This window comes from Myotis lucifugus, unplaced genomic scaffold, assembly GCF_000147115.1.
Source record: "Myotis lucifugus unplaced genomic scaffold, Myoluc2.0 scaffold_48, whole genome shotgun sequence".
NCBI lineage: Eukaryota > Metazoa > Chordata > Mammalia > Chiroptera > Vespertilionidae > Myotis > Myotis lucifugus.
In genome coordinates, this window is record NW_005871096.1 from 7,306,824 (window position 1) to 7,322,178 (window position 15,355).

Consider the following 15,355-nt stretch of genomic DNA (forward strand, 5'->3'; position numbering starts at 1 on the left):
CTGGTGCATGAAAATTCATGCACTGGAGGGGGGGGGGGGTCCCTCAGCCTAGCCTTCTCCCTCTCACAGGCTGGGAGCCCTCAGGGGCGGGAAGCGACCCAGCGATCAGGGGAAGGTGACGCCCCCATCACACTTCTACTGCTGCCACTGCGGGCAGCGCAAGCCCTCGGCCAGCCCTTGTTACCTGAGCCTCGGGCGGCCCTGGGTGGCTGGGCAGCTGCCATCCGAGGCTTTCCTGCACCTCGGGCCGGCCCTGGGTGGCTGGGGAACTGAAGGGACTAGGGGACTCCGGAGGCAGGCGTGTGGAGCAGCTGGACCCGCCTGGCTGTGCTGCACAGCTGCCGCCCCCAGCGGGGCTGAGGAGACTGGGCGCTGCCATCTTGTGGCTGTGGGTACCTCCATCTTTGAGGGCATGGCAGTCAATTAACATATTCCCTCTTTATTGGCTGTGGGCACTGCCATCCTGTGAGGGCATGATAGTCAATTAGCATATTCCCTCTTTATTAAAAAGGATTTTTGGCAAATAACAATTTCAATAGTTCCTTTGGAAATCATGTAACCAAGCTAGTTAAACTAGTTATTGATTGTAAGGATACTTTAGTAAGATCTTTTAGGGTTTAGATCACAATTTTTTTTTAAATCCTAAATTCACAAATTTTCTAGGTTAAATTTTTCTATGATATGGAACTTTATGATATTTATTATTTTTATGCTATGGGTTGGATTATATTCAGGACTTATTTTTAAGTAAAATCTTACCTTTACCCAGAGAGGCATCTTCTTTCACTTTTCCATGAAGAGGTGGACTGATCTATTGCTGCTCATATCGCTGAGGTTCTATAATTCTCATTTGAGTTTGCCAGTCCTATATCCAGCTTGGTGTCTATGAAATTTGAACAGAATACTGCATGTTGGCAACATTTTAAAGATTATGTCCTTAAACCATGCCCATCAAAACATTCTCAATAGCCTTGTTGTAAGAAGCTATAGTTATTCATCTTCTTTGAAGGACTGATTTTTAGAATCTGGGGTTCCCCAATTACGCTGGATCAGCTCTTCTGAAAGTGTGGTTCAGTAAACTAAATGTGTTAAACAAAAAGATGATTTCCTTATCAAATAAATCTAGGGGATGCTAAATTAAACAAGGTTCAACATATTTTTGGTGTGTTTTTTTTTTTCTGCAGGACTCCTGTGAAAACTTTAATATGATAAATATTCCATAAATCTCTAGGAGAGAGTATTAATTGAAGAATTTTTCAGAACTTATTGATCAAGTAGTGTTTGCTTTTTATAAAGCAGTATGTGGACCTAATATGAAAGCCTAGTTTTGAAATGCTAATTTTATGATTGGCTTAAGCATGGCCATTGGAGAGCGGAATGGTCATATGGATTCTCTGTTGGCATAACCATCCCATCAGGTTCAACTGTTAGTCAAAGGCTTTATTGGATCTGTCCCTTCTTCCTTAAACCCCTTTAGACACTATGTATTAAAGTAATGACCATTCCCAGGGCCTATCCTCAGGCCTGAATCTCAGCTTTCTCTTCTTCCACTGAGATCCCTGTTGGCCTACTAGACAAGAACTTTTTCTTTTTTCAAGACTTTGAAGTGCTGTCTTGTCTATTAAGCAAATCCATCTGCTCTGAATTCACAATGATACCAATATGGCTTGTGGATGACCCACCTGCTAATGTTATTGACTGAACCCATTTTTTTTCCTCACAAACTATTATAAGTAATAAGATTATTTTCAGTACTCAAAGATGCCACAAGGAACCTGTAAGCTGAAATTCAAAATGAATAGCTAGCATCCTAGAAATCATAACTAAATAAACTATAAATTTCATTAACTGTAAGAAGAAAGTTGAATCAGAACATTGTTGATTGTACTCTTGATACAATATACTAGATGATATTTGAGGGAGTGGATGGATGACTCTGCAGACTTGGGTCCTGTTATTGTTTTGTATTGTTTAATAGGAAGATTACAGTCTTGTACAGGCTTATACCTGGGACACGCCTTGCTCAATGTAAGATTTTTATCAATAACACAGAGATGAAAGCTGCATTACAGTTTGTTATCTGGGTAAACCTTTGGCTAAGGATGCAAGAATCCATTTAAGTAGCCTAACTGCAGTCACTACTTATACTAATAATACTTCAGTTAAAGGAGAGGTGGCCTGATGTTGTAATTATGGTGAAGTCGGCCTATACCTCTGATAGTGGTACTAAGCTTGAATTCCAGATACTGTATACCATTTACAAGGTATGTGGCCTTGGGCAAGTTACTTAAACTCTTAAACCTCTAAGTATCCTCATCTATTAAGTGAGACTAATAACAGAATCTAATTAATAGAGTTGCTTGGGGATGGAGGGAGATAGTTTATGTGCTGAGCTTGTATATTAGTAACAAGCATTTAATAAATACGACCACCCACACATGCAGGCACTCCTACAAACATGAGTGGCTCCAGCTTGGTGGATGTAGTGACACATTCTTTTTATAATCTGTATCTACCAAATGATATACTTAGCCCTAGGCCAGTGGTTCTCAACCTTCTGGCCCTTTTAATACAGTTCCTCATGTTGTGACCCAACCATAAAATTATTTTCATTGCTACTTCATAACTGTAATGTTGCTACTGTTATGAATCGTAATGTAAATATCTGATATGCAGGATGGTCTTAGGTGACCCCTGTGAAAGGGTTGTTCGACCGCCAAAAGGGTCGTGACCACAGGTTGAGAACCGCTGCCCTAGGCTGTTATTCAATATATTAGTCATGTTAGATGTAGTATGTAAAGCAGCTTGAGGGGCAGCTGTGAAGAAAGGTAGACAACAGTTAGTACATCTGTAATAATGACGGCAGTGTATCTTGACCCTTGGTGAAGGCTGTGGAGTGTATGTGAGAAGTCGGGGTAGGCATGCAATTTGTTGAAAGAAAGCAACTTAATATACTCAAAAGGGGGCTGAGGAGGGGCATCAAAATCTGGCTGAGAGGAAGTATTCGAAGCATCTCAGGAGCATCTAAATCAACAGGTAGACTCCAACAGTGGTTTTTGGGGGATAGTGGAGACAGAGTTGGGGAGAACTAGGAGAGAAAGAGCTAGAAAATTACAGCTGCATGCACTAGTTAAGAGACTACCTTTCCTCTCAATCTCCATTTCCCAATGAACACACCCTTGAGGGAGGGATCTGATGTAGTGAATGAGGGAAGAGGTGAGTAGGTGAGAGAAGAAAGTTCTCTCTGATTCCACTCACTACCCCCAGGAAGGCTTCCTGACCTGAAGCAGGCTTGTAGGAAAGGGGTTGGTGACTGAGGACAGCACATTATATATTGAATGGACTGTACTGGATTTAGACTGTCTTGCTAAATCATTTTGGACATTTTTGTCATATAATTTACATTGTTCTTGTCATTGACACAGAACAGAAAATCTAAGGGCCCACCCTATATTTCATTCAGGGGCAGAAGAAAAGTTAAGTTCAAAAGCACAGTTTGGAAGGAACAATGGAAGAAAGACTAAAGTTCTTTTTTATTTATTTTCTTTATCCATTTATTTATTGGCAGATACTTAGGTTCTTTCCATGTCTTGGCCAATGGAACCGGGAGCAGATATCTTTTTGAGTTAGTGGGGTTTTTTTTTCGTTTTTTTTTTAATTTTTTTATTGCTTAAAGTATTACAAAGGGTATTACATATGTGTCCTTTTTCCCCCCCGCCCTTGACAATCCCCTGGCCTCCCCTACCCCCCAGTGTCTATGTCCATTGGTTATGCTTATATGCATGGGTTTTGTTTTTGCTATTAAATTTTTTTTCAATTATAGTTTGCATTCAATATTATCCTGTATTAGTTGCAGATGTACAGCATAGTGGTTTACAGAGAGGTCTCCTGCTCTTGCAAATACCCACCTGGCTCCATACATAGTTATTACAATATTATTAACTATATTCCCTGTGCTATAGTTTATATCTCTGTGGCTATTATGGTTTTATTTTTCTTTATTTGTTGACAGTATTACATATGTCCCAGCTGGCTGAATAAGACATTTACCAATCTAATGATTGTATGAATGTCTTGCTTCTTATTTGAAAGTGCACTCTGCACTTTATAAAGATAATCTCATGAGTTAAATTGGTGTGTGTTTTTTATTATTATGACTGCTTTAGTAAAAATTGTCCACACCCAGGGCACAAAGAAAAGTGATAGATTTCAGTGCTGTTTTCTTTTCTTTTTGGAAATAAATGAAGAAAAAAAACACACCCTCCTTTTTTAGTGGCCTAGTAACTGTAATGAAAATGCCAAGCATTCGTGGCTGAATGAATGCACGAGCAGCAGTTCCTTTACAAGTGAGAGAAAGGAAAGTTCAGCCAAGCATGACTGCCACGGTCTCCTTAATACGCTTGCAAAATGTGCCAGCAGACACCATGTATTCAGATGGCTAACCCAGATTGAAGGTGAAGTATTGTGGGTAAGAGTTTCCACAGGAAAAAATATCAAACCATTACACAGGATGCTTCAGAAGCCATGTGGAGCGAAGGAAATGCAAACTTGAGAGTCGGGTCTTTGAAGGGCTGTGCACCTGCCGTGCAGCGTTACTGAGGTGGTATGTCATATTTTACACATAGGAAATGACAAATGGCAGATGAATATCTTTTCTAAAAATGTGTTTTAAAAAAATGGAGACTACTATCTTTCCAGACAGAGACAGGCTATATGGAACTTTGTTTTTCTCTAAAGTAAGAACAGACATTGATGGCATAGAAGTTACTAGTACAATGTACAAACGACCTGAAGTCAGTGATGACTGAACTTTTAAATCATGTGTCCATTTCTGGCATTCTTAGATACAGAGAGATTAACTTGGTTAGTATCTTCATTCTCAAAATCTACTGAAACTTTTTCATCAAGTGCTGGGATATTCTTATCTTCTATTCCCCTTCTTAATTACCTGCTTCAGGGAAAAATTATTGAATTTGTTTACATAACACAAAAGAGGTGCTTCACAGTTAAAAAGTTAAATTTCCCCTAATATTGGAATTCTACAGTAGAAACTGGAATGAATTGACTCTGTTGTCCATTTTATTTCCTAAACATAGAGGTATCAAATGACAAATACCAAATAATTTTTATAAATCACTCAAAAAATGGTGAGTTAGTCATATCTATTATTTGTAAGTCATAGTCTACAAAAGCATATGCCCTGAAATTTTTACTGATTAGACTGTAGAATCTTTTCGGATAGGTACAACAGAAAGTGATTCAAAGGATGGTTCCTGGCATCATATATATGTTCCATCAAGTAGTAACATTTGCAATTTAACCTCTCTGCATCTTAAGTTATTCAGTTGATATATAGGCATACTAATAATAATACCTTCCATCAAGAGTTTTTTTGAAGACCATGTAAGATAAGAAAATAGTTATGTTCTTCTCTGCTTTAGTCCCTTTGATGACTTCCCATTCCCTTCTGATAAAATCCCCAAACCTCAGCACGACCTATAAGGCCTTACATAATGTACCTGCCTGTCCCTCCAGCTTAATCTTGTTCTATTCTATTCACTACCCAGCTGATAGACTTTCTTTCAGTTCCTCCAAAACAAATGATCTTTACAAATGCTCTTCTTTGCCTGGAATATATCTCTAACTACCCCCTCCCGCCCCCCGCCCCTGCCCCCCACACACACAGCACATGCAGCTGACTCCCAACAGCCTTTCCTTCCCAGTTTAAACATCACTTGTCACTTATTTAAAGTGATTTATCCATTAAAAACCATTCCTTCCCCTATTATTCTCAGGCATAAAATCGTGTTCATTCCTAATAAAACAAATGTTAGGTACCTTGTTTGAAATGAATGGAAAGATAGGAATCAAGCAGATGAAGAAGGAATTATTACTTTTATTACCTCTAGACAAATGTCAGACTATGTAAGCCATGGAGAGATTTAAACTTCCCATAGGTTTACAGCTCAGAAGAGCAACACAGAATGTGTGTGTTGCAAGAATGAGGGAATGAAAGAGCAGGGCTCATGGGCCAGTTTCTCCTTCCAAATGCACTAAATAAACAAGTTACCACAGTATCACACAGGACAGTGAGTGTGTGAGTGTGTGTGTGTGTGTGTGGTGGGGGGTGGGAGTGGGAAAGAGAGATTGGGCGGGGGGGTTAGAAAATCCTTCTACATGAAGTAAAGATTGGGAGTAGGGGGAAAACATTTTCTCCATCCCAAATTAAATTGTATAAATTTGAACCCTATACAATAACCATTTTTGAAGTTAATATCAGCAAATTCAAATTGTTTAAACATAACCATGCATGCATATGTTCTATGCACATGAAATATATAGATATGTTTGCATATATAGAAATATTATATTGTGTATGTAATATATGTGTCAATGTATATGAACTGTATACATATAGTATGCAGGCATACCTCGTTTTGTTGTGCTACATTTTATGCACATTATAGGCATTTTGCTTTTTACCAATAAATGGCAAGACCCTCCACCAACAAAAAGAGTACAACTCACTATATTTTGACACTTTATTATGGTGATCTGAAGCAGAATTTGCAGTATCTCTGAGTTATGCCTGTACTCTACTATACATCATATGTACATGTCATACATATATCTGCGTGATTATTATTATACTAGTGGCTCGGTGCATGGATTTGTGCACATTGAAAGGAAAATAATTAAAATATATAATTTAATATTGCTATTTGCCCTTTCTCCTTCAGCACCTGGGAGCTGCGTGGTGGCTCCGTTCCCCACCGCTGCCACCGCTGTTTGCCGTCTGTGGGGAGAGAGATAGAAACATCAATGATGAGAGAGAATCATTGATTGCCTTCTGCATGGCTCCTACTGGGGATGGAGCCCACAACCCAGACATGTGCCCTGACCAGGAATTGAACCATGACTTCCTTGTTCATAGGTCAAGGCTCAACCACTGAGTGCACCAGCTGGGCTTGCCTTATTTTAAGAACTCAATAGATACTAGCTATTGTGATGATCACACTGCCACTACTTCTGCTCAGAAAAAATCCTTAATATTTGTATATTAATTTTTGATCTGGGCTGTGTAAGTTCCATTTCACAAGTCCATAACCTTGCTTCAAGTTTCCCTCATATAGTTTATCTTCCACGGAGCATATTTTCAGGTAACGTCCCATAGTTGCAACCTCCACAGCTCCTAAGGCATAACCTCAAGGAGAATAGGGTGAGTAGCAACTATGGCAAACTTGAGAGTGTACATCCTGTCCAAAAAGGGTAGCCAGTTTTCCAATCCCTTCAAACTTGCTTTGTGAAAATGTGATGTTAGTGCTGTCAGATATTGATTTTTTTCAAGAGTAGCTGGAAATCCACATCTATATATATAAAAGCCTAAGCGACCTACCGACCGAATGACCGGAATGACCAGAACGACCTGTCGCTATGATACGCACTGACCAGCAGGGAGCAGATGCTCAACGCAGGAGCTGCCCCTGGTGGTCAGTGTGCTCCCACAGTGGGAGCACCGTTCAGCTGACCAACCCGTCCCAGTGGCCCTCCAGCCCGGCGACAGCCACTCACTTCCTCCGTAGTCCAGAGAATGGGCCAGGCACCAAAAGACCAGCACCACCGGCCTCCTGAAAGTTGGCCTCAGGCACCATGGTCGCTTCCCTTCCCTAGATGCTCTGCAAGGAAGAAACAATATAAAAGTGGCCGCCAGGTAGCTACGACAACCAGTGTGAATGTCAGCAGGATAGATCCGGATCCCCGGCTGGCAAGTGCATCCGACAGCCTGCCTGGAGGGTCAATCGTGTCCCGGCTCCCCCCACTGCCATTAGGACCCCACCCATGCACGAATTTGTGCACCAGGCCTCTAGTTTTAGTATAAAATCTTCTAAATTGGGGAAAGTAATTAAAAATTGCTAAACTCTATGTGGTTTGAAAGATACTTGTACTTCATACTGCCCAGGGGCAGCTAGTTGCTGACCTCTGCTTTTATGGCAGTTGTCTGTGGTATGGGGTTTCATCAATCCTTTGTTATTCTTTATTTACTTTTAACATAGATATTAGTCTGTGCTTTTAAAATTAGTGTTTTAAAAGTTGAATTTAATTTCTTTGCAGGAGATCTATTTCTATCTGTTGTTTTTGCATTCCAACCTCTCTATCTTCTGCTTCTCTAAATCCCTACCTGTTTATTTTCTTAATGTCAGAAGAGTTTTCAGGTATATTACATTATAAGGGCAGAATTTTTAGCAAAAAGGAGAAAGAAAAAGAGCCGAACAGTATTTTCAAGTACAACACAAATAAATAAAATTTTGTGATGTGTTTGGTAAACTCAATTTTGGAAATATCTGAGGAAAGTGGACACAAAAAGTGGAGGCAATGATTTTACACTCAGTTGATATATTTCATCTATAAACCCATTGGGCAATAGTTACGCTTTCTCTTAAAATGATTTTTCCTTAAATCATAGAAAAACAAGATTAGCTTTTTATGTTAGCAATGGTAGAAACTACTGAATGTCAACAACGCTAAAATGCAATCAAATTTCATATTGAACATATTCCAAACTATGAGAAAAAAATACCACGGTGGCCTAAACTGTGTCATAACACTATTCACTTAGAATTTTTATTATATATTAACTAGAGGCCTGTTGCACGAAGAGATTCATGCAATAGGCCTTCCCTTCCCTTGGCTGCTGGCACCAGTTTTCCTCTGGCACCCAGGACCCAGGCCTTCGCTCTGGCTGGGCTCTGGCCAGAGCCCCCGCCCCAGCCGTCAGGCTTCGCTGCTCCGCTGATCCCGGAGCCATAAGGCCTCGCGGCTCCGCTGATCCCGGGGCCAGGAGGCCTCGCGGCTCCGCTGATCTTGGGGCCATGAGGCCTCGCTGCTCAGCCGGCTTTGGGGCCATTTGGCTTCGCTCCACCGCTTGGAGCCTACGTATGCAAATTAACCGCCATCTTTGTTGGCAGTTAATTTGCATATTGCCCTGATTAGCCAATGGGAAGCGTAGCGAAGGTACGGTCAATTACCCTTTTGTCTTTTATTAGATAGGATGAAAATGCTTTGAGAATTAGACATAGATTTTTTTCACCAAATATCATATTGTTCTGTTTCCTTGCCTTTCTTCAAAAACCTAGTATAACAATTTTGAGGACATTTCAAATGATAATTAAATTCAATATGCATATCACTGTCAATGCAAGTAACTTCAGTGAAGTGACTTGGTCAACATCTGTGACCAAGTTCATGAGCATGTAAGACAATCACAACTATGTCAGGACTGCTGCCTGGGACAACAGCAATTCTCTTTAAGATAAATCACCATTTCAGAAGAAGTAAAGTCTAAAAATATGTGTTTCAACATCAATTAAATATTCTAATCTCTAGTGCTTACATGGTTTCTGAAATATTAGTTTTATAGGAAAACTTAAGTTCACTTAATGCTTTCTGAAAAACTTGTATTTTAAAATAAATTAATTCCAGAACATCACTACATTTTAGTCAGTAATTCAGTTGATGGAATATTTTATACTGCTCCTTTGTCTGCTTCACAGCAGACTTCCACTAAGCTGTTTCCTTGTGGTGAAAAAGAGTTAAAGAGGAAAATCTTTCAAAGCAACTCTTAAAACTTATAACAGAGTACCAAAAGGAGTCACCCTAATGAATATAAGTATTTCAACTTAATAAAACAAACATTTATCTAAGGCTTTATGATAGATACTTCAGAAAATTAAAATAGTAATAAAGATTCCAAGTACCCATAATGCAAGGCAAACTGATCAGAGTACTCCAATAGAGGTAATGGTATTCAAATAGTTATAAGGAAATACTCTCAATATCCACAATGCAAAGCCCACTGACAAGCCGAATAACAGTAAAATCAAAGGGCAATGGGAAAATCCAAGAGAGAGTATAATATGTGCCTGAACATAAAGCACATACATCACCGCAGAATGCTTAAGGCATAGACTATTAATCCACCTTATCTGGGTTCAAATCTGATGCCTTGGTTCTTTACTGGCTAAGAAAGGACGTAATGATTATTCCTACTTCCCAGCCCTGTTGAGAGGATTAAGAGTTCATCCTGTGTAACTATGCTTGATACACACAATCTACATCACAGGATATCTACCTGTCTTCAGGGTTGGGGAGGTATGAAATATACTTAGTCCTAGTGTAGGATCCATACAGAGGTCATCTGACAAAATTGGTTTAAAATACAAGAAGGCAAAGCTATTTAAAACAGATTAAGTAATTATTATTGGGGTATCACCCACAATTTTAAGTGTTCCATATTAGTGCAAACCTTCTCTCTCTCTCTCTCTCTCTCTCTATCTCTCTCTCTCTCTCTCTCTCTCTCTCTCTCTCTCTCTATCTCTCTCTTGTTAATCCTAACTGTAGGATAGGGAGGGGGACAGAGACAGAGGAGAGAGGAGAGAAACATTGATGTACACATTATTGATTGGTTGCCTCCCACATGCTTTCCTACCGGGCAGGAATCAAACCTGTAACTCAGGTACGTGCTCTTGACTGTGAATCGAACCCGAGAGCCTTCAGTGTGCGGGTCCATGCTCTATCTGTAGTAGGCAGTTAGATAGACACGAGCAGAGCAAGGAGAATGGGCCAGGTACAGAGGTCACTAGGCAGAACATCCCAGACACCTAGCAATGAAAAAAACCCGGTAGAGCAGATATTGGACATATTCAATTCAAGACCTTGAATCTAGAACTTCTTTCCACCCTAGAATGCCTCTGGTCATCGAGGTGGGATTCTCCTGACCTTTCTCCTCTGGCATGTGGTTAGTCATGTGGTAGACCATCCTCCTTAGAGGAGAAAATAGGGGCTGGAGGAAAGCCCCATCTAACTTCCATGCAAAAACAGAAGACAACAGCACAGGCCCTGATAGGTCAGTCTGAAGAAGAAAGCAGTTAACTCCCTTCTAAGGGTTTAATAGGAATCCTAGCCCACTCCCCAGGGCAACTCTTTGAGCTGTCAGCTTGAAATTTCTCTTCGAGTGTACTTTCTCTTTACTTGCTCAAAAGATTTTCTCTAGTGAGTTTGAGTCTTGATTGAATTATTTTCTTAGTCAGAATTCAAGTACCGAGGTTGCTGAACTCAGGTTTGGTCTGATCCCACTGGTCTGACACCTGATGCCGTTCCTGCTGCCTACAACATATCCACTAAGCCACGCTGGCCAGGACAATGCAAGCATTCTTTTAAAAATCATTCAAAAGCTGACCAGTGTAGTTCGACCTATGAACCAGGAGGTCACAGTTCGATACCTGGTCAGGGCACATGCCCAGGTTGCAGGCTCATTCCCTAGTAGGGGGCATGCAGAAGGCTGCTGATCAATGATTCTCTCTCATCATTGATGTTTCTATCTCTCTATCCCTTTCTCTTCCTCTCTGAAAGCAATACAAATATATTTTAAAAATCATTCAACAAACCAAAAACTGGTGGAGATAACTCATTTACATATTTAGGGTGAATGAGAAAAAAACAACTTCTTAATATGAAGCAAGTGGAAACATGGTTTGTAATAAAATTCCCAGTGACAGAATCATAAAAGGATTCAGGAAGTTATAGTGTCAAAAATATAGACAGATGTGAAGAAAATATGCTCTGAAAAAAACCCACTGATGATTCAAAATGTGGCTTTCATGATGAAGTCATTGATGTCAAGTTGCATGTTATAATTTGAATAAAACTTTAAAAAATATAAATGGAAAAGGCAGTATTTATACATTAATGCATAATTTTACTTTTATATTTGTTTATCTAAAATGACAAATTAAGTATTAAGTAAATAATTAAATAAGTAGACATGACTATTTTCTCTATCTCCCTAAAATTTTATATTTGGCAAAAATAATAGTAGGCTTTCTTTTTGAGAACAATGAAGAGATTACTTTAAATTCTGTTGTGTAAATAATTCTGGGTATCAGTGATTCAGAAAGGCTTGAGAGGGAGGTGGGATTTGAACCTGTCTTGAAGAATCACTGGAGAAAAGAGAAGTAAATATATTAAGGGACTTCTATTTTCTAGGGCCTTAGATATGTAATCATATTGAATTCTCATAGAGATTATTATTCCCACTTTACAGATGGGGAAATTGAGGCTCAGAGAAATTAATGAGTTTGCTCCAAATGCCACAACCCACACAATTAACTTTCAATTCCAGCACTGGGCTTTCCCTGAGAGGCAATCTCCAGCAGAGGATGTATCCAGAAGACTATGTTGGACTTCTCTCTCCCTTACCGTCCTAATTGGTGTAAATTGCTCAACCTCTCTTAAGTTTCTTATCACAGGGATAATAACATCTTCTCTTCAAGGAGCTGTTGAGATAATGAAATGAGCTTTTACAAGTAAAGTGCTGGGAATAGCAACTGGCTCTTAAATGCTCTGTGGGTGTTAGCTTCCATGATGCAAGGAAAAGGTTAAGGAGGAAAAGGAGGGAGAGGAGGAGAGAAGCAGGAGGACTTTCAATCTCTCAGTTCCCCTCTTTCAGAAGCACAGGGCATTCTGGGTAGGAGGGGTGGGAGGAGCATAGATGCCAAGTCTGGCCAGGACAGAGCTCTGCCTGCTTCTTACTCAAAATGGAGGAGCCGGTGGGAGTGGGCATTTTGGGATAAATCCAGCTTAGATGAAGACTGCTGGGTATACATACTCCAATGGCCTTGGCAGTAAACAGTTTTTCATACCTCAATTCTTAAGTTAATTTTCCTATTTTGTTCCCTGAATGCCCCACTATGAAGGCTGCTATATAAATAATTTACAGCCTAGTTGTGTTCAATTTATCTACTATTTATTATTTAACCTCTTTAAGTCTCAATTAAGCCTGTATTAATAAAATTGGGAAAAAATTTCCAACTCATAGAGTTGTTGTATACATACGACATAACATATATGTTAGATATTTGCCTAGAATCTGGTACGATTAATAAAAGGTTGTTTTGCCACATTTCCTTTGCCTTTTATTTTCCTCCATACACTAAGGTTCTTTTTTTGAAAATGTCTGTGGACAATTGGACTCTTTAAAAAATGTTTTCATTGATTTTAGAGCGAGTAAGGGAGAAGGATAGAGGTAGAAACATCAATCGGTTGCCTCCTGCATGCCCCCTACTGGGGATTGAGCCCGCGACCTATCAATGTACCCTGACCAGGAATTGAGCTGACCTGTTGGTTCATGGGTCCACTCTCAAAACACTGAGCCATACGGTCTGGGCATACTTAAAACCAGAATACATCTTATAACCAATGTATACATTCATTGGGGGAGCTTTTTTTCTTTTTTCACTTCCCGGAGCTATTATTAAATTATCAGTGTGCCTCACACAGCTCTGAACTTTATTTCCCCTCAGAGAAGACTAAATCCAGAGGTTGTATTGTATGTATTAAGCACTGTATTCTCAAACTATTAAAAAGTAAGTGCTCAATAAATTTTTTAAACAACAAATGACTGAATGATAACCAAGGAACTAAGATATTGTTACAAAGAGGCACAAAGTCCAAATTAGTCTACAAAATTTACTGAGAGAAGTAACTTGATCACACAATGCTTGATATTCTGAGACATATAACTGATGTAAGAGTTTTTGTTTATTTATAACCCACCGTATTCAAAAAGGGATGTAAGATGGCTCACCCAGATAAAAATAAATGAAAAAGTATGTGAGAACTCTGAGAGGGAGAGAAAAAAAAGACCCAAAACAAAACAAAAAAAAAAAAACAAAAACAAAGACAAGGGTATGGACTTAAAATGAATATGGGCTTAAAATGAAGTCAGGAAAGAGCAAATAATAAAATTCTACAGGAATCCAAAGAAAAGAGAATTCCTGAGGTTTAGAAAATGTCAAGAAAACTTCCCTGGTGGAACTAGGATTTGCTCTGAAGTACTGGTTAAACACCCCCCCCCCCCCCCCCCCACACTCTTGGTGCCAGCCCTTTCAGAGCCTGGGGAGCAGGAATTTTGATGAAGATGAGCCTCCCCAGGGCCTGGGCTCCTGGGAAGCCTTCCACATGCTGGATCTCACCAATTATCTCATTTTCATAATAAGTTCACCGCTTTCCCTAATGGCTCCACTTCCATCAACAGGTACCGGGGAAAGATCAGGACACTGCATCTTTTAAGGGAGATAAATTCAGGTCAGTCTGTGAAGAGATGATTATTTTAAAAATAAAGCCCAGCCAGTGTGGCTCAGTGGTTGAGCCTCCACCTATGAACCAGGAGGTCACTGTTGGATTCCTGGTCAGGGCACCTGCCTGGTTACCAAGCCCATCCCCCCATCCCCAGTGTGGGGTGTGCAGGAGACAGCCAATCAATGATTCTCTCTCATCAGTGATGTTTCTCTCTCCCTCTCTCTCTCCCCCTTCCTCTCTGAAGTCAATAAAAATATAATAACCAATAAATAAAGAAAAATGAGGAGTTGGCCTTTGAACTCACGGCAAACAAGTGGATTTTAGAAACTCAGGTACTGGGGGTGGGGGTGGGGAGCACAGATTTTTTGTTGTGTTTGTTTTTGACCCTTTGCTTTTGCTGCCTCCTTATGATCACTTCAAGAGCTCTAACAATCTCAGGTGCGGGCAGGACTGGGGCATGGTGGTCTCTCCTCTCCAGCGCAAAAGTGAAGAAAGGGGAATTTAGAATTCAGAGGCTCTGTTTCTCAGGGGAGAGCGTTTCAATCTAAATTGAAAACCACGTTCAGTCTGTAATGCTCTGTCTGCTCTGGCAAGTTGCTCTGCGTTCTCAGACTCACTCACCAGAAAAAGGGGATCGTCACCCCTTCCTTGCAGGGCTGACTTGCAGGAGAATCCTATGTAATGGGCTCGGCTTACTCGTTGGCACGGGGCGTGGTGAACAGACCCCGGGGCCCACGGAATGCACCTTGAGTGGGAGCAGCCTGGGAAAGCGAGCGCCTTAGGTGAGTCTCAAGTTCGGGAAACGCTGAGGCCACCTGGCAAGTGCAGGAACACGAATGATCAGGGGTGGGGAGGTGCCGCCCCGCTGCCAAGCCACCCCCAGCAGGCCGTCCGCAGACACCCACCGGCTGGCAGGAGCGGGGGAGCGGTCCCGGGCATCCTCTCCGGGGCGATCTCTATCCCGGGACGCGCCCTCGCAGTGGCCCGCGGGTCGGCGGGTCGGAGCTCGGAGCCGAGGTGCGCCAGGTGCGCGGGGGGCCAGGCGCGGCCAGGTCGCTGCGCACTGAGTCAGCCGCCCAGCTATGCCGCCCAACCAGGACGGCCGGCTCGGCCGCCCCCGCCGCTGAGCTCGCGCTGCCACGCGCGGGGCGCCGGTCCCCGCCCCCGCCCCGCCCCCGCCCCAACCGGCGGGGAGGAAGCGGCCGAGGCACGGCGCCGA

The 15,355-nt window shown here is 41.3% G+C and overlaps 1 long non-coding RNA gene across 2 annotated transcripts; it reads right to left on the reverse strand.

The window, feature by feature from the left end:
- Nucleotides 1–7,583: 7,583 nt before the first annotated feature.
- Nucleotides 7,584–15,228, reverse strand: LOC106697128. Of its 2 annotated transcripts, XR_002829185.1 has the most exons (5): nucleotides 15,042–15,228; nucleotides 14,758–14,951; nucleotides 14,031–14,120; nucleotides 10,503–10,658; nucleotides 7,584–7,676 (listed from the first exon to the last, which is right to left on the reverse strand). It is a non-coding gene; the product is annotated as an uncharacterized LOC106697128 (long non-coding RNA). The 2 variants fall into 2 exon arrangements; XR_002829186.1 differs by lacking the exon at nucleotides 14,031–14,120.
- Between the last annotated feature and the right edge of the window lie 127 nt (nucleotides 15,229–15,355).